This window comes from Octopus sinensis, linkage group LG6 (genome assembly GCF_006345805.1).
Source record: "Octopus sinensis linkage group LG6, ASM634580v1, whole genome shotgun sequence".
Taxonomy (NCBI): Eukaryota; Metazoa; Mollusca; class Cephalopoda; order Octopoda; family Octopodidae; genus Octopus; species Octopus sinensis.
In genome coordinates, this window is record NC_043002.1 from 55,507,416 (window position 1) to 55,527,573 (window position 20,158).

The window sequence follows — 20,158 nt, forward strand, 5'->3', positions numbered from 1 at the left end:
CGCCGTGGTCCAGTTTGTCTTTCATCCTTTCGAGGTCGATAGATGAAGTAGAACCTGCGTGCACTGATCGATCTAATCGACAAGCTCCCTCACCCAAAAGTCCGATCCTTGTGCCTGGAGTAGAAAAGAACATATATTATATTCTAATGCATTAGTCCTGTAAAACTTTCATGTATACACACACACGTGCATATATATATATATATATATATATATATATATATATACATATATACGCCAAAATCATTTCTATTATTTATTATATAATTGAGAATATATATTTTTGTATGGAAACAATAAAGTGTTAATATTTTATTTTATATTCAGTTGTTTGTGTTTTTGATTTTGTTCTATGGATGGATTAAAACGTCCTTACAAACATCCATATTATATCACTATTTGTTCCGTTATTTCTTGACGTGAAAAGATTTGATATATTTTATAAATGAGTCATAAATATTGCTTCCTCACCTTTTACTTGGCAGCCGGCCTCAGCTGACGGATTATCCAGTAACGCGGTAAAAACATGCAGAAAATTAGAATATTAACCTTGTCTCTTGGAATGCGCGCGCTCTCCATGAAAACTACTCAGTAATAGAAAGAGAAAGAGAACTGATTGCCCTTCCAGTAAATGTGTACAACATTGACAATGCCGCATTCAGTGATTCACCACAGTTAGAAGAATGGAAAAATGGACACGCATGTTTCTGTTCTGAAGAAATGAGAACGAGACACGCCACTCTGGCGTTTGTTTCACCATCGTGACAGAAATAGCCAAACCACTTCTATCTATACCCAAAGGTATTTCTGATCGCATAATGACTATAATGTCACGGTTTCATTACAACACTTGCGCTATGCTTGTTAGGTGCTACGCTCCAAACATGGTCACCTCTGAGCAGGAAAAGGACGACATTTCCAACTAACTCTGTGACGTCCAGAAGGAAGCATTTTCCTATGGTATATATGAGATTTTCCTAAAAGATTACTCAACAGAGGTGTAGCCATATAACTGAGATCAATGTTAAAAATATCAATTGTGATATTTTGCTAAGCTTCCTTAGGGATTCACGAGTCCCGGAACATTTCGTCCTGCTGCATTTTCTCTAGTGAGGGCAGTATGACATAATCACGTCATAAAATTGGAAGGACGAAAAAGAGAAGAAAGGTTTTTCTAGGTTTGCAACATCTACGTATTTTCCTCTCAGTTGCTTTAATCGTTCTCTTCAAAAGAGGAAATGATTCTATCTGGCACAGGTTGGATGAATGTATTCATAGCTTCCAACTTTTGTTCAAGGCCAGCAATTTCGCTGGAGGGGTAAGTGAATTTATTCGAACCCATTATATTACTGGTGCTTGTTCTATCAACACGGAAAGAATAAATGTCCTATTGGGGAGATACATTGTAATATAATGTATATAAAATATACATTAAAGATAAAGAAATGACTGTAACATGAAATATAAATAGAAATCTCTCTATATATAAAACTGAGAATGTGTGTTTGTCTGTCTGTCTGTGTGTGTCCCTAAAATTTCATTCAAAATTTACACTTGCCTTACCATGTAGTTTCATGGGCAAAAAAATGTTCAACTTCTTGCCTAGGGCGAGTCCATAGCAATATCATATCTTCTCCACTATTTCAGCATTACGTGTTAAAAATGAAACAAAAACATTTCTCTACTTTATGTCAGATACATTCACTTTAACAATAAAAATTAGAGATAATAATAACAATTGAATGATATGTAGTAAGTAATAATTAAAATCAAACTAAAGTATAATATAATAATTAAATCCTAACATAACAATTAAAAGTAAAAATATCAATTGGTATAAAATTGCATCAATGACTTGAACAAGAATAAGTGGTTTTACATGAATGGAAATAAATTAAAAATAAAATTAGTGTGCAGAAATGGAATAATCCAGATGGAGCTGTGCACATACGCTTTACCACGGCTTTTACATTAAATTAATTGCTAATTACCTTGCATTAAGTATCTATATGAAGTTTGGCTGTATGTAATGTCTGTTTTCTCGAACAGCCACTTCTACTGAGTACTGCTGTTGGTTTATTTCTTATACATAAAGGACTATAGCTTCAACTGTGTACTGCTTTTCGATTCACCGTAAGGTTTGTTGTTATTATTATTACTGTTTAACTATTGTTATCACGGTTGTTGGTTCCTCGTAAGAGGAACGTTGTTATGTTGCATTTGTTAAATAATTGTAAACCGTAACTCTCTCCCTTTGGGAGAAGGAGCTTTGGTTATTGTTTAAAAATTGAATTGTGTCACTGTTTGGGGAAACTGACAATATTTTCACCGTTTATACGGAAGCATTTTTGTTAAAATGCCTTCGATAGAAGAAGGACCAAAAATGAATTTCGCTGCAGCCGTCGGCGGGCGCGAGCTCATTAAAATTAAAATGGAAGAAATACAAACCTATTTCGGATTGATCACCGACAAAGACGGTGAATCTAGGATAACACAACCAAACGAAATAAGAAATTAAATTAAAGAAAAGACTATTGTCTATAATGTATAGATTTGAACACCTGGAGGAAAGCACCATCGAAAAGTGTCTTGGTGCGACTATGAAAGATATCAAGTATCTAGCCAGAGGCCGTAAATTCGCCACAATAGAAGCAAGGTTCAAGTCAACGGAGAGTGCAAGGGAGTATTCGACTCGAACCTTGCAAAGTGGAAATATTTTATTTTTACCTTCATATCTTGGACGTAGGACGTCCAGAATAAAAATTTAAAATGTTCCCCCAGAAGTAGAAGTAGGCTGGATTGTAACCACACAAGAGGGAGGACAAGATACAATTGATCGCAATTGCAAGAGACGAGCCTACAATTCCAGTCTGTTATATACTTTGAGTATTGTTATCACTAGCGATATCAAGATATAAATTTGTATTTTGTATTTTATATGTAGATGTATATATATATAGATATACATGAAATATGTACACATATATATACACATATATACATCCACTAACACTATGACCCGGCAACGCCGGGTCATAATGCTAGTTATTTATAAAATAAATCACATCTTTTCATGTCAAGAAATAACGGAACAAATAGTGAATATAATATGGATGTTTGTAATGAAGATGTAATCCACCCATAGATCAAAATCAAAACCACAAACAATTGAATATAAAATAAAATATTAAGACTTTAATGTTTCCATACAAAAATATAAATTTTCAATTATATAATAAATAATAGAAATGATATTGGCGTATATGAGTGGGTGTGTATGTGTGTGTGTGTGTATGTGTGTGTGTGTGAGTGTGCGTGTTTAGTAGGCAGAGAAGTCTTATTAGTATAATGCATAGGAATATAATGTATATATTATAATAAAGATTAAAAAATAGGAAATGGAATCGAAAAAGGAATAATTTATGCAATGAATTAAATAACGTAGGTATAGGCATGTATATATGAATATCTATCTATCTATCTATCTATCTATCTATATATATATAATATATATATATATATATATATATATATATATATATATATATATATATATATATAATATATATATATATATATATATATATATATATATTTATATATATTTATATATATATACAGTTGCGGCCCAAATTTTCAGAACGGCATTGTTTTTGTCAGAAAAGTAAATATAAGTTTTTATTAAACTTGTTATATATTCTATAATTTTCACAAACAATAAATACGATATTAATTGGTATTGTCTGAGATTTTGGTATAATTTGAGTGGATAATACAAAAGTTATGGATGATATAGTGATTTACTGCAAAACCCATGGTGGCCAAAATGATCAGAACGGTTGAAAAAATAACAAAATAATCAAAAAGTGACAGAGAATGCTGGAATTATTTCATATTTCGTGTGAAGCCCTTTAGCTTCAATCAAAGTTTGACATTTTTGACTGCATGGGGAAATTAAATTTTCAATTTCTTGCTGGGTGATCTTATTCCATTCTTCCTGAAGGGCATTCCATAATTGCTCGGTTGTTTTAGGATTTCTGGTTTTCAAACGTTCTCCTAGAATATTCCACACATTTTCAATAGGATTGAAGTCTGGGCGTTGAGCAGGCCAATCCATAACAATAACCTTTTTAGCCTTGAGGAATTTCATGACCATCTTAGCCTTGTAACATGGGGCATTGTCCTGCATGAATATGGGTGGTCGCTTAGTTGAATTTCTCAGCACAGGCAAGACATGATCTTTTACAAGTTGTTTATAACCTTCTGCATTTACCTTTCCATGTAATCGCAGCAAAGGGCCAACAACATCTCCAGATATCATCCCCCAAACCATGACGCTTCCTCTACCGAATTTAACACTAGTCTTAAGGCATTTAGGTGACAATTTTTCACCTGCTTTTCGACGAACGTACCTTTTCCCACCTGAGCCAAATAACATAGACTTAGATTCATCACTGAAAGGCACCGTTTGCCATTTTTCTTGAGACCACAACACATGTTCGGTTGCAAAGGTAAGACGACACTTTTTATTCTTGAAGCTGATCAGTGGCTTCACTGCAGGTGCTCTTGCTTGTAAGTCATGTTCAACTAAAGGACGAGACACAGTTTTTCGAGATAGAGTTTTCTTCAGTACAGTGTGTGTGTGTGTGGAGAGAGAGAGAGAGAGAGAGAGAGAGAGAGAGAGAGAGATAGACATATAAATATAGGTATGTCTATATAAGATATATATAGATTGATACGTCACAGTCCCAATGGTGTAATACCAATAACATTGATGTAACGCGATATTAAATAGAAATATTTATTTCATAAAGGAGAAATATATACATTGTTTACGATTATAAACGTGATAAGAAAATATAAGATCAAAACTGATGGAAATATTGGTATTTAACGATTAATATAATCGTCGATATGATTATTAAGTGGTGAAGCTAAAACACTTCTACATAATTGAAACGATACACTTGTATCTGATTTTTCTCTAACTGAGATTGGTTCCAGAAGTATTATAACGGGAATCAATTACATAAAGGATTCTAGAGTATTTTGAATGTGGTTTGAGAATTAATTACATAAAGGATTGTAGAGTATTTTGAATGTCGTTTGAGAATTAATTACATAAAGGATTCTAGAGTATTTTGAATGTGGTTTATATTTTCATGAAGTGTATGAAGTGTAATTATGGTAAACCATCGCTGCTTGGTTATTGGCACATCGTCCGGTAGCAAAAGACTGTCATCCACTTCGACATTTTGTTTGATGTTTGAAAATATCTGAAATATATGAAAAGAACATTTTAAATTAGGGATAAACATTAATAGATATTAATACACAGACACACACGAAGACTCACACACACACATGTAATGAAACCTAATAACATGGAGGAATCTAAACATGGTCAATGTAGCTATTTCCCCCTACATTCAATACTATAGAGACATGTATACGCACATATTATATATCACATTTACTAATACTAACAATATACACACACATTTTATATATGAATTTACTACTAATAATAAAATAGGCACATATGCACACACAATTATATTACGTATGGCATTTGGATAGACTAAGTTATATTATTAAATTAGAACGGTTCAAAATTATTCTAATTGTAGTAATTCTTTCAACTAATTAGACGTTCTACGCTGATTGCAATTCTACGCATTGTTGTCTACATCATATAAATGAGGAAAGTGTGCATAACGTCAGCTGATTATCGTCTGCACGTAGTATTTTACGACAGAAATCTTAGAAACCCTGAAGAGATGTAATTTGTAATCTTTTGGTAATCATGAAACACAAGAATACTTTGAAAGAATGCTTCGAAATGAGTATATATTACTCCGAGGGAGTCTAAAGAATAGATCTTTGACAACAGTTTCTGTATATAAACTGACCATATCTTCCCGGATCAATTCTATGATATATATATTTAATATATTCCGATAAACATGAGGATATTTTGGTGCTGTTTTATTGACCAGGGAATTTATCTACATTAATTTTACGTGAGGAAATAAAAGAGAAATCGCGTGATTCTTCATCTAGGAAAATATATTACGATAATAATACTTACCGGTGAATCCAGGAAAAATATCGTATCAACCAGGTAAGAAAGTGTTTGTTTTAAGTAACAATAAAATATGGCATCAGATGTGGGAGTGAGTTTAGAACAGGCAGCGGGATAATAACACTCTGTCTGTATACGTTTGGCAGGGGCACACAGCTGGTCATATTCTTTTTCCGTCTGATTCTTCAACACAGTAACATATTGACTGAGGGTTGCAGACATATTGGATAGAGCAATCTGTAATAAAGAATTGTGAGAAGCTTGAATTTTATTCGACACTGATTGAGATTTCTTATAAAATATAGAATCGAGTTTAGATAGAAGTGTATAAATATTTCAAGAAAATATGTTTGATAATATGTCCATACCTTGACTAAATCTGTCTGCGCGATGGTGATATTGTCTTGAATGTTGAGCTGAGGGAATGTAAGTTCCGTCTGGTTGAGTAGCATATGAATAAAGTGAGGACAGCTTACTGCAGATGCCAATGGAATGTTGAGGCACTGAAAAAAAATGCGTGACATATTATGATTCTGAGGTTTGGACAGATAGGATTAGAAAGCAATGGAGTAGAATGAAGTCCGTTTACACTGAATATTGATCATTACGAGAAATTTCTTAGTTATGATGTGGGGAGTATGCTAAGTAATATATTATTGGAGTGGTATAAGAAATAGTAATAATAATGATGATGATGATGATGATGATCATAACAATATAAAAAATAACAATAATAATAAAAATAATATATGAACAAATACATGTAAACTTACAAAAGAGTGCAAAGTAGTGTTCACTGCTATTGAGGCCCTGCGAGCCGTATCCAGTTGAGCTTTTATGTGGGTCATTGGTATCGCTGTGGGTTTTATCGATGCTCCCTGGATGAATGAAGTCCAGACTGAGAGACATAGGACCAATATATATTGCCAGTCTACGGGAAAATGGAAAAAAATACCATTAAGGAACATTTGGAAAGAAAGGGACACATTGAAGAAATTGTTATTATTAAAAAGAAATAACTCGATAAGTCGCTGTTAGTTTATATACAGGTAACTTAACTGTTCGGTAAAAAGTTACCAACGTGGCTTTAGAAATAAATCCTCGGGTTGGTAAATTCGACCTAAACAGTTTTCAAGGTTGTGTCGCAGCATGGCCGTAAACTAGCGGACTAAAACAAGTAAAACACAGTAGATATATATATATATATATATGTTAGTATGTATGTATGTATGTATATATATATATATGTATGTATGTATGTATGTATGTATGTATGTATGTATGTATGTATGTATGTATGTATGTATGCATGTATATCTATATATATGTATGTATATATATATATATATGTGTGTGTGTGTGTGTGTGTGCGTGTGGGTATGTATATATATATATATAATATATATATATATATATATATATATACATATATATATGTATATACACATACAGGTGGAAAGATTCGATTCTCGTATGCGTTAACAATTACTTCCTCATGACAATATAACCTTTAATCTATTCAAGATATCCTTCGACTGAATATTACCCGGCCGTATACACCTCATTTGGATTTACTACTTTCGAGGTTTCACACGCCATGAAACACATGTAGCCCGAATTATTCTTTTCCATTCTGTAACTCTTATATTCTTTTCCGCAAACTCGACAAATCTTGTCGCCTACCGTAGAATATAAAAAAGCTTTTTTCTTCGTATCATTTTTCGATAAAAAAAAGTTAATTAATCCCCAATCTTCCGCCTCAATACACCGAAATTTGTTCCGAAAGTTGTTTATTTCTTAATATTTACTACGAATTGCTTGAAATTAACTGTCTTCTTACACCTCGATCTCTGGATCTTACATTTGTGTATGTGTGTGTATTCCTATGAATGCATGTGCTTATGTATGTATGTATGTATGTATGTATGTATGTATGTATGTATGTATGTATGTATGTATGTATGTATGTATGTATGTATATAATGCCGACCTCATACTTAGTTATTCATTTTGTGTGATTTTTCGTTATGAAAAAAGTTTTGAGAGTTGTAGTTCCTTTGCATGTTACGAATTATTGTGGTTAAGTGACGATGGAATATCGACTTATATAGTGGTTTTAGCAGTGATAGGTTTGGAAAATCCCATTCTATATGATGGCCTTCATGAAGCTGGAAGATATCCTTTTCTTTATCTATTGTTTAAATTTAGTTTGCGAAAATTGCTTGATTTCATTTCTGGCGGAAGTTGAAGCTTGTGCAAATATTTTACTTTCAGTGAGACAGAGATTTAGGTTTACGGGAAGAGGAAAGCTTTTATGAATGAACTATTTTTATCACAGTATATAGGTCACAGCCAATTGCTAGTAGGTTACTTTCGCTTAACGGGAAAAAACCGAGCGGGGAATAGTGAGTTACAGTTTCAAATTACAAATCGTTGTTACTATCGCCGAAGCGAACGTCGTCGTCTTCATTATCATTATCATCATCATGTGTATCATCTCCATCATCATCTTCACTACAGCCAACACCATCACAACCGCCGCTACTACCAACACAACCACCACCACCATCACCATCCACAACATCATCATCACCACCACCACCACTACCACCAACGCCACCATCACCATTATCTCCACCGCCAGAGTGAGATAACGAAACCGATCACTCAAACATCGTATAACTCCCTTAATGACAGCTCACATACGTTCAGAAATCAAGGTTCTAATATCCCAAAAAGGAATACACAATCTATTGGAAATAATTTACAACCAACAATACCGTCAGTCACATATGGAGAACTGTGCTTAGGAGGAGGGGAAGGAGGAGGAGGAAGGGGGTACGAAACAGAAGAAACATCATCAATATAAGAATATGGCAAGAATAGAAACCTACGGCTAGATAATAGAAATCCTTAGATCTACATACATACAAACACACATACATACACACATATACACACCACAATTCCCATACTAATATGTGTAGAATTAATAAACGAGTAGCAAAACTAGAAACAATTCATTGAGAGATAGACGTGAAAATGTCAAAATAGCGTTTCACATAATTTTCAATTAAAAAATAAGAAAAAGAGAAAGTAATAAAAAAATATGGAAGAGAAGCGGAAAGTTTTTCAGTTTAGAGTTGTTTTCATCTCTCCTTAAGAAATATTTCGAGACGGAGGAAAAAGAAAATATTTTCTTTTGTTCATTATTGTTTTTTTAAGCAAAGTTAATTTTGGAGAATTTATTTTTTAAAAATACTTCTCAATTTTTAAAAAATATTTTGGATTTTCTCTTAAGCAAAGACAAACAGGAAAAAAATAAACTTGTTATCGCAAATTAGTTAATTTTCACTAAGTGGGATTTCGCTTTGCTCAGGATAAAGTGTGTGTATGTTCACTCTTTCACCCAGGGAGATTCCGGTTTAACCAATGTCGTTTTCCTTACGACTAGGCCAGATTATATAACATAAGAGATTTCTTGTTTCGCAATTAATATCCGTCTTTATACCTCGGATATTTCTAACTGGTTGTAACTTTGCCTAATTCAGATTCCGCATCAGCAATCTGCACAGGTTTTTACAGAAAATTCGGGGTTGGGGTGGGTACGTGAATTTATCCTTGCTAGATAATTCTTGAGGATTTTTGGTTGACGCATGGTGTTGATAGTTGGGCTTTTGAAGACCAAGTCCTTTACGTTTGTGCTTCGAAGAAGGGATTGAGAGAGTCACATTGGTGTATGTCACTAAGTTTGCCATTCCTGAGTCATAACTGTTGAGTTGTACCTGAATTTCAAAAGGGGTCAGCCTTATCACATTCTTTATCATGCTGAATCTCCTTCAGAATTACGTTAAGTGTACACGTGTCTGTGGTGTACTCAGCCGCTTGCACGTTAATTTCATGAACAGTCTGTTAATTTGATTGTATCATCTGGAACACTCGTCATCATAACCGACGGAGAACAAGGCCGCTTGCAATAAGGATTTCTATTATCTAGTCGAAGATTTCTGTTCGTGCCATATTCTTATATTGATGCTGTTTCTTCTGTTTCGTACCCCCTTCCTCCTCTTCTTTCTCCTCCCCCTTCCCCTCCTTCTAAGCACATTTCTCCATTTGTGACTGTCGGTATTGCTGGTTGTAAATTATTTTCAATAGTTTCTGTATTCGTTCTTTGGGATATTAGACCCTTGATTTCTGAATGTATGTGAGTTGTGATTGAGGGAGTTATACGATGTTTGGGTGATTGGTTTCTTTATATCGTTCTGGTGGTGGTGATGGTTGGGATGGTGGTGGTGGTAGTGGTGGTGATGATGGTGAAGATGATGGAGATGATACACATGATGGTTATAATAATAATGACGACGACGACGTTGGCGACGGCGATAGTAACAACGATTTGTAACATGAAACTGTAACTCACTATTTCCCGCTCGGTTATTTCCCGATAAGCGAAAGTAACCTACTAGCAATTGGCCTGTGACTTATATACTGTGATAAAAATAGTTCATTCATAAAAGCTTTCCTCTTTCCGTAAACCTAAATCTCTGACACATTGAAAGTAAAATATTAGCACAAGCTTCAACATCCGCCAGAAATGAAAGCAGGCAATTTTCGTAAAGTAAATTTAAACAATAGATAAAGGAAGACGATATCTTCCAGCTTCATGAAGACCATCACATAGAATGGGATTTTCCAAACCTATCACTGCTAAAACAACTATAAAAGCCGATATCCCACCGTCACTTAACCACAATAATTCGTAACAAGCAAAGGAACTACAACATGACCTTCTATCCAAAACATTTTCATAACGAAAAATCACACAAAATGAATTACTGTAAGTATGAGGTCGGCATTATATAAATACATACATACATACATACATACATACATACGTACATATATACATACATACATAAGCGTATACTTACATACTTACGTAAGCACATACATACATAAGCACATACATTCATAGGAATACACACACATACACAAATGTAAGATCCAGGGATCGAGGGGTAAGTAGACAGTTAATTTCAAGCAATTCGTAGAAGATATTAAGTAAAATCAACTTTCGGAACAAATTTCGGTGTATTCAGGCGGAAGATTGGGGATTATTTAATTTTTTTTTTCGAAAAATGATACGAAGAAAAAAGTTCTTCTATATTCTACGGTAGGCGACAAGGTTTGTCGAGTTTGCGAAAAAGAATATAAGAGTTACAGAACGGAAAAGAATAATTCGGGCTACATGTGTTTCATTGCGAGTGAAACCTCAAAAGTGGTAAATCCAAATGAGATGTATATGGCAGGGTAATATTCAGGTGAAGGATATCTTGAATAGATTAAAGGTTATATTGTCATGAGGAAGTAATTGTTAACACATACAAAAATCGAATCTTTCCACCTGTATATTTATATATATATATATACATACAAGCATATATATATACATATATATACATACATACATTTTATATCTACATACATACATACATACATACATACATACATACATACATACACATACATACATACATACATATATACATACATACATACATACATACATACATACATACATACATACATACATATATATACTGTGTTTTACATGTTTGAATCTGCAGGTTTGCGGCCATGCCGTGACACAACCTTGAAAACTGTTAAGGTGGAATTCACCAACCCGAGGACTTATTTCTAAAGCCATGTACTTATTCTTTTGGTAATTTTTTACCGAACAGTTACGTTTCCTGTATATAAACACACAAGCATTGGTCGTCAAGCGGTACTCAAGAGAGTGCGACAATGACACACACTCCACACACATATACACACATATACACGCGCACAGACATATGTAAATATATGTATGTCCCTGTCTATGTATGCATTTATCTCTCTCTCTCTCTCCCTATATATATATATATATCTATCCAATTCTTTCTATCTAGCTATCTATCTATCTATCTATCTATCTATCTATCTATCTATCTATCTATCTATCTATCTATCTATCAATGTAAGTGGCTTTAATATAAGTGGTTGTAAACGCACATATTATATATCACATTAACTAATACTAACAATATACACACACATCTTATATATGAATTTACTACTATTAATTATATAGACACATTAACACACAACACAAAAAATTGTGGTTTATATTTAGTGGAACTATGTTAAATATTTGTGAATATCGTTTATTGAGTTCCAAAATGTTCAGCTCATTGTTTACTACACGTGAAAAACTAACAGCGACTTATCGAGTTATTTCATTTTAATAATAACAATTCCTTCAATGTCTCCCTTTTCTTCTAAATGTTCCTTAATGGTTATTTTTTTCTATTTTCCCGTAGACTGGCAATATATATTGGTCCTGTGTATCTCAGTCTGGACTTCATTCATCCAGGGAGCATCGATAAAACCTACAGCGATACCAATAAATAACATAAAAGCACAACTGGATACGGCTCGCAGGGCCTCAATAGCTGTGAACACTACTTTGCACTCTTTTGTAAGTTTACATATATTCATTCATATATTATTGTTATTATTATTGTTATACTTGATATTGTTATCATCATCATCATCATCATCAACATCATCATCATCATCATCATCATCATCATTATTATTACAACTTCTTATACCACTCCAATGATATATTGCTTAACATACTACCCACATAATATTTAATAAAGTTCTCATAACGATCAATATTTGTAACTACTAGTTCAGTGTAAACGGACTTCTACTCCGTTATTTTCTAATCCTATCTGTCCAAATCTCATAATATGTTACGTGTTTTTCTACAGTGCCACAACACTCCATTGGCATCTGCGGTATCCTGTCCTCACTTTATTCATACGCTACTCAACCAGACGGAACTTACATTCCCTCAGCTCTACATTCAAGACAATATCACCATCGCGCAGACAGATTTAGTCAAGGTATGGACATATTATCAAACATATTTTCTTGAAATATTTATATACTTTCTATCTAAACTCGATTCTATATTTTATAAGAAATCTCAATCAGTGTTGAATAAAATTCAAACTTCTCGCAATTCTTTATTACAGATTGCTCTATCCAATATGTCTGCAACCCTCAGTCAATATGTTACTGTGTTGAAGAACCAGGCGGAAAAAGAATATGACCAGCTGTGTGCCCCTGCCAAACGTATACAGACAGAGTGTTATTATCCCGCTGCCTGTTCTAAACTCACTCCCACATCTGATGCCATATTTTATTGTTATTTAAAACAAACACTTTCTTACCTGGTTGATACGATACTTTTTCTGGAATCACCGGCAAGTATTATTATCGGAATATATTTTCCTAGATGAAGATTCACGCGATTTCTCTTTCATTTCCTTACGTAAAATTTATGTAGATAAATTCCCTGTTGAAGAAAACAGCACCAAAATATCCTCATGTTTATCGGAATATATTAAATATATAACTCATAGAATTGATCCGGGAAGATATGGTCAGTTTATTTACAGAAATTGTTGACAAAGATCAATGGTGCTATTCTTTAGATTCCCTCGGAGTAATATATAGTCATTTCGAAGCATTCTTTCAAAGTATTCTTGTGATTCATGACTACCAAAAGATTACAAATTACATCTCTTTAGGTTTTCTAAGATTTCTGTCGTAAAATACTTCGTGCAGACGATAATCAGCTTACGTTATGCACACTTTCCTCATTTATATGATGTAGACAACAATGCGTAGAATTGTAACCAGCGTAGAATGTCTAATTATTTGACGGAATTACTACAATTATAATAATTTTGAACCGTTCTAATTTAATAATATAACTTACTCTATCAAAATGTTATACGTAATATATACGTGTGTTTGCATCTATGTCTATATTATTATTAATAGTAAATTCATATATAAGATGTGTGTATATTTTTAGTATTAGTAAATGTGATATATAATGTGTGCGTATAAAAGTCGCTATAGTATTGAATTTAGGGGGAAATAGCTACATTGACCAGGTTCAGATCTCCTCCAAGTAGGGTTTCTTCTGGATAAATATATATATAAAGCTTTATAATGTGTGGACTGTGAGCTCCGTTATTCGGTTTCATTACACGTGTGTGTGTGTGAGTGCGTCTTCGTGTGTGTCTGTGTATTAATATCAATTAATGTTAATCCCTAATTTACAATGTTCTTTTCATATATTTCAGATATTTTCAAACATCAAACAAAATGTCGAAGTGGATGACAGTCTTTTGCTACCGGATGATGTGCCAATAACCAAGCAGCGATGGTTTACCATAATTACACTCCATACACTTCATGAAAATATAAACCACATTCAAAATACTCTAGAATCCTTTATGTAATTAATTCCGTTATAATAATTCTGGAACCAATCTCAGTTAGAGAAAAATCAGATACAAGTGTATCGTTTCAATTATGTAGAAGTGTTTTAGCTTCACCACTTAATAATCATATCGACGATTATATTAATCGTTAAATACCAATATTTCCATAAATTTTTATCTTATATTTTCTTATCAGGTTTATAATCGTAAACAATATATATTTCTCCTTTTTGAACTAAATATTTCTATTTAATATCGTGTTACATCGATGTTATTGGTATTACACCAATGGGACTATGACGTATCAATCTATATATATTTTTCATATATACATACCTATATTTATCTATATATATCTTCATATATACATAACTATACCTACGTTATTTAATTCATTTTTTATTTTTTATTTTCCGATTCCATTTCCTATTTTTTTAATCTTCATTATAATATATACACCATATTCCTATGCATTATACTAGGAAGACTTCCCTGCATACTCACACACACACACACACACACACATATACGCAGACATCATTTCTATTATTTATTATATAAATGAGAATTATATTTTTGTATGGAAAAATTAAAGTGTTAATATTTTATTTTATATTCTGTTGTTTGTGTTTTTGATTTTGTTCAATGAGTGGATTACAACTTCGTTACAGTCATCCATATTATATTTACTACTTGTTCCATTATTTCTGATATGAATAGATGTGATTTATTTTATGAATAATTTCTTTTTATATTTCATGTTACTGTCATTTCTTTATCTTTATTATATATTTTATATACATTATATTACAATGTATTTCACCAGTAGGACATTTTTTTCTTCCCGTCTTCATAAAATAAGTACCATTTACGTAATGGGGTCGTCGAAATCCATTACACCTACCCCGAAATTGCTGGCCCATAGCCAAAGTTGGAAACTATCAATTCTTGTATCGAACCTGGGCCAGAGGGAATCGTTTCCTCTTTTGAATAAAACAACTGAGAGGAAAATACGAAGATGATACAAACCTAGAAACAGCTTTCTTCTCTTTTTCGTTCTTCCAATGTTATGACGAGATTATGTCCTACGGCCCTCACTAGAGAAAATGCAGCAGGAGAAAATATCCCGGGACTCGTGCATTCCTCATCGAAGCTCATCGAAATACCACAATATTTTTGTCAATATTAGATCAATAATGATCACTGTTATTGAATAATCTTTTAGGAGAATCTCATATTTTCTATAAGAAAATGTCTCCTTCAAGACATCAGAAAGTTAGTTGGAAAAGTCGTTCTTTTTCTGCTCAGTGGTGGCCATGGTTAGAGCGTAGTGCCTGTGAACCATAGCGTTCCAATCAAGCCGTGACATAATAGTCTTGATGCAATCAGAAATACGAGAGCTGCGTGTCTCGTTCTCATTTCTTGCTGTGGTGTTTCACTCAGTGCAGCCATGTCAGAGACGCACAGCTTTACTCGTATCTATGTATATTATTATTCAGTCTATTTCAAGATTTCTTGCCAATATAGAAAGAACAAGTTTCTAACCTAGCTACACACACAAACACACACACACACACTCACACACACACACACACACACACTCTTGTATGTTTGTATGTATGTATGTATATATAGGCTCTGGCCTGACTGTGGTAAGAAGATTTCTTCCGATCTACACGCTTGCAGGTTCCGTCCCACTGTGTGGCTCCCGTGTGAGTGGATTTGGTAGATGGAAATTGAAAGAAACACGTCGTATATATATATATATATAAATATATATATATATAGATATACAAAGAGTGAGAGAGAAGGAGAGAGAGAAAGAGAGAGAGAGAGAAAGAGAGAGAGAGAAAGAGAGAGAGACAAACAGAGATGTATGTACAATGGCGAAAATTAATTTAAGACCGATGATAAAAGTTCTATTTCTTACAAAATATTTTGTTACTAACACCATACAAATCATTTTCATCTGTTACACCTTATGCAGAATGTATTTCTCTTTCGAATGATGCAGGCAATAACTATTTTTATACAACTTGAAGAATTCTAATGCTAAATTCAGAGAATCGTTTCAAATTTACCGGCAAAATTAGTTTAAGACCACGTAATATGTATGCAAACTTTTTTGCCAAAATGGGTGGTCACACAATTAGCCTAACTGGACGATATAGTGTTATAAATTAACGTTATTATACAATTGATTAATAAGGGGGGAAACAACGTCACCTCAGTCCAGTCACGAGAGCAAAAATCGTAGTACTTCACCAGCAAAAAGTTTCCTTTTCGAACACCAGCAAGCAACTAAAGTTCAGCTCATTGTTTACTACACGTGAAAAACTAAGAGCGACTTATCGAGTTATTTCTTTTTAATAATAACAATTCCTTTAATGTCTCCCTGTCCTTCTAAATGTTCCTTAATGGTATTTTTTTTCTATTTTCCCGTAGACTGGCAATATATATTGGTCCTATGTATCTCAGTTTGGACTTCATTCATCCATGGAGCATCGATAAAACCTACAGCGATACCAATAAATAACATAAAAACTCAGCTGGACGTGGCTCGCAGGGCCTCAATAGCCGTGAACACTACTTTGCATTCTTTTGTAAGTTTACATTTATTTCTTCATATATTATTTTTATTATTATTGTTATTCTTGATATTGTTATCATCATCATCATCATCATCATCATCATCATCATTATCATCATCATCATCATCATCATCATCATCATCATCATCATCATCATCATCATCATCATCATTATTACAACTTAAAACACTCCAATAATATATTACTTAAATTACTACCCACATAATAATTAATAAAGTTCTCATAAAGATCAATATTTATAAATATTCAGTGTAAACGGACTTCTACTCCGTTGTTTTCTAATCCTATCTGTCCAAATCTCAGACTCATAATATGTCACGTGTTTTTCTACAGTGCCACAACACTCCAATGGCTTCTGCGGTATCCTGTCCTCACTTTATTCATATGCTACTCAACCAGACGGAACTTACATTCCCTCAGCTCTACATTCAACACAGTATCACCCTCGCGCAGACAGACTTAGTCAAGGTATGGACATATTATCAAACACCTTTTCTTGAAATATTTATACACTTTCTATCTAAACTCGATTCTATATTTTATAAGAAATCTCAATCAGTGTCGAATCAAATTCAAGCTCCTCACAATTCTTTATTACAGATTGCTCTATCCAATATGTCTGCAACCCTCAGTCAATATGTTACTGTGTTGAAGAATCAGACGGAAAAAGAATATGACCAGCTGTGTGCCCCTGCCAAACGTATACAGACAGAGTGTTATTATCCGGCAGCCTGTTCTAAACTCACTCCCACATCTGATGCCATATTTTATTGTTACTTAAAACAAACACTTTCTTACCTGGTTGATACGATACTTTTTCTGGAATCACCAGTAAGTATTATTCTCGTAATATATTTTCCTAGATGAAGATTCACGCGATTTCTCTTTTATTTCCTCACGAAAAATTAATGTAGATGAATAAACCGGTCAATTAAACAGCACCAAAATATCCTCATGTTTATCGGAATATATTAAATATATATATCATAGAATTGATCCGGGAAGATATGGTCAGTTTATTTACAGAAACTGTTGTCAAAGATCAGAAGTGCTATTCTTTAGATTCCCTCGGAGTAATATATACTCATTTCGAAGCATTCTTTCAAAGTGTTTCATGACTACTAAAAGATTACAAATTACATCTCTTCAGGGTTTCTAAGATTTCTGTCGTAAACTACTTCGTGCAGACGATAATCAGCTTACGTTCTGCACACTTTCCTCATTTTTATGATGTAGACAACAATGCATAGAATTGTAATCTGCGTAGAATGTCTAATTATTTGACGGAATTACTACAATTAGAATAATTTTGAACCGTTCTAATTTAATAATATTACTAACATGTGTGCGTATATTGTTAGTATCAGTAAATGTGATATATAATATGTGTGTATAAATGTCTCTATAGTATTGAATGTAGAGAGAAATAGCTACATTGACCATGTTTAGATCTCCTACACGTTGGGTTTCCTATGGATAAATAAATATGTATATATATATATATAGCTTTATAAGGTGTGGACTGTGAGCCCCAGTAATTTCATTACATGTGTATGTGTGTGTGTGTGTGTGTGTTTGTATTTGTGTGTGTATTAATATCAATTATTGTGTATCTCTTATTTACAATGTTCTTTTCATATATTTCAGATATTTTCAAACATCAAACAAAATGTCGAAGTGGATAACAGTCTTTTTCTACCGGACGATGTGCCAATAACCAAGCAGCGATGGTTTACCATAATTACACTCCATACACTTCATGAAAATATAAACCACATTCAAAATACACTAGAATCCTTTATGTAATTAATTCCTGTTATAATACTTCTGGAACCAATCTCAGTTAGAGAAAAATCAGATACAAGTGTATCGTTTCAATTATGTAGAAGTGTTTTAGCTTCACCACTTAATAATCATATCGACGATTATATTAATCGTTAAATACCAATATTTCCATTAATTTTTATCTTATATTTTCTTATCACGTTTATAATCGTAAACTATATATTTCTCCTTTATAAGATAAATATTTCTATTTAATATCGTGTTACATCGATGTTGTTGGGATTAAACCAATGGAACTGTGACGGATCAATCTATATATATTTTTCATATATACATACCTATATTTATCTATATATATATATTCATATATACATAACTATACCTACGTTATTTAATTCATTTTTTATTTTTTATTTTCCGATTCCATTTCCTATTTTTTTAATATTCATTATAATATATACATTATATTCCTATGCATTATACTAGGAAGACTTCCCTGCATACTCTCACACACACACACACATATACGCTAACATTATTTCTATTTTTTTTATATAGGAATTATATTTTTGTATGGAATTACAGTGTTAATATTTATTTTATATTCAAGTTGTTTGTGTTTTTGGATTTTGTTCAATTAGTGGATTAAACTCGTTACAGACATCCATATCTTATTTCATTTTTTTATATATTTTAATGGATATGATAATAGTTTTATGTATTTTATAGTTTATTGATAGATATAACCATCATGTATATCTGATTTCGATTACCATTAATATTCATATTTATTACTATTATGAAATTCCTGATGATTATAATACTGATTTAGAAATGAATAAGGTGATACTATAATTTTATTATAACATAGCGGTTTTATTTTATAGATTATAATCGAATTTTTAGTTAAATTTGTATAATCCATGCTCAGTATATGTAATCCAAGGGGGTTTACTGTATAATATTTGTATAGATAGAGATTTCAACATTATTTAGTTATATTATCCCATATTTATAACTAGATTTCTTGATATGAAAAGATGTGATTATTTGTAAATAACTAGCAGTATCGCCCGCCGTTCCTCGGGTTTGTAAGGGAAATAACTATATAAGCATTTTTAGAGATGTAAAGTATAATAGCCATCTCAATATGGCTAACCACAAAGGGGGTGTTACTGTAGCTTTTTAAGTTCTGAGATTTATTAATACATTTTTAGAGAGTTACTTCCCATATATAATAGCAAAAAGATGCATTAAAAAGGGGGGAAAATGATGGTAATTTTTTTAAAAATCGTAGACTCATCGTAGACGCGCGCTAATAACCA

General features: G+C 32.8%; 1 protein-coding gene and 1 long non-coding RNA gene across 3 annotated transcripts in view; one reads left to right on the plus strand and one right to left on the minus strand.

Annotated features, from left to right (window-relative positions):
* Positions 1–20,158, minus strand: part of LOC118763923 — a 226,171-nt gene that overhangs the window by 139,275 nt on the left and 66,738 nt on the right. The gene's annotated exons all lie outside the window — the stretch shown is intronic.
* Positions 17,436–17,711, plus strand: LOC118763927. Its single transcript, XR_004999696.1, has 2 exons — positions 17,436–17,516; positions 17,649–17,711. It is a non-coding gene; the product is annotated as an uncharacterized LOC118763927 (long non-coding RNA).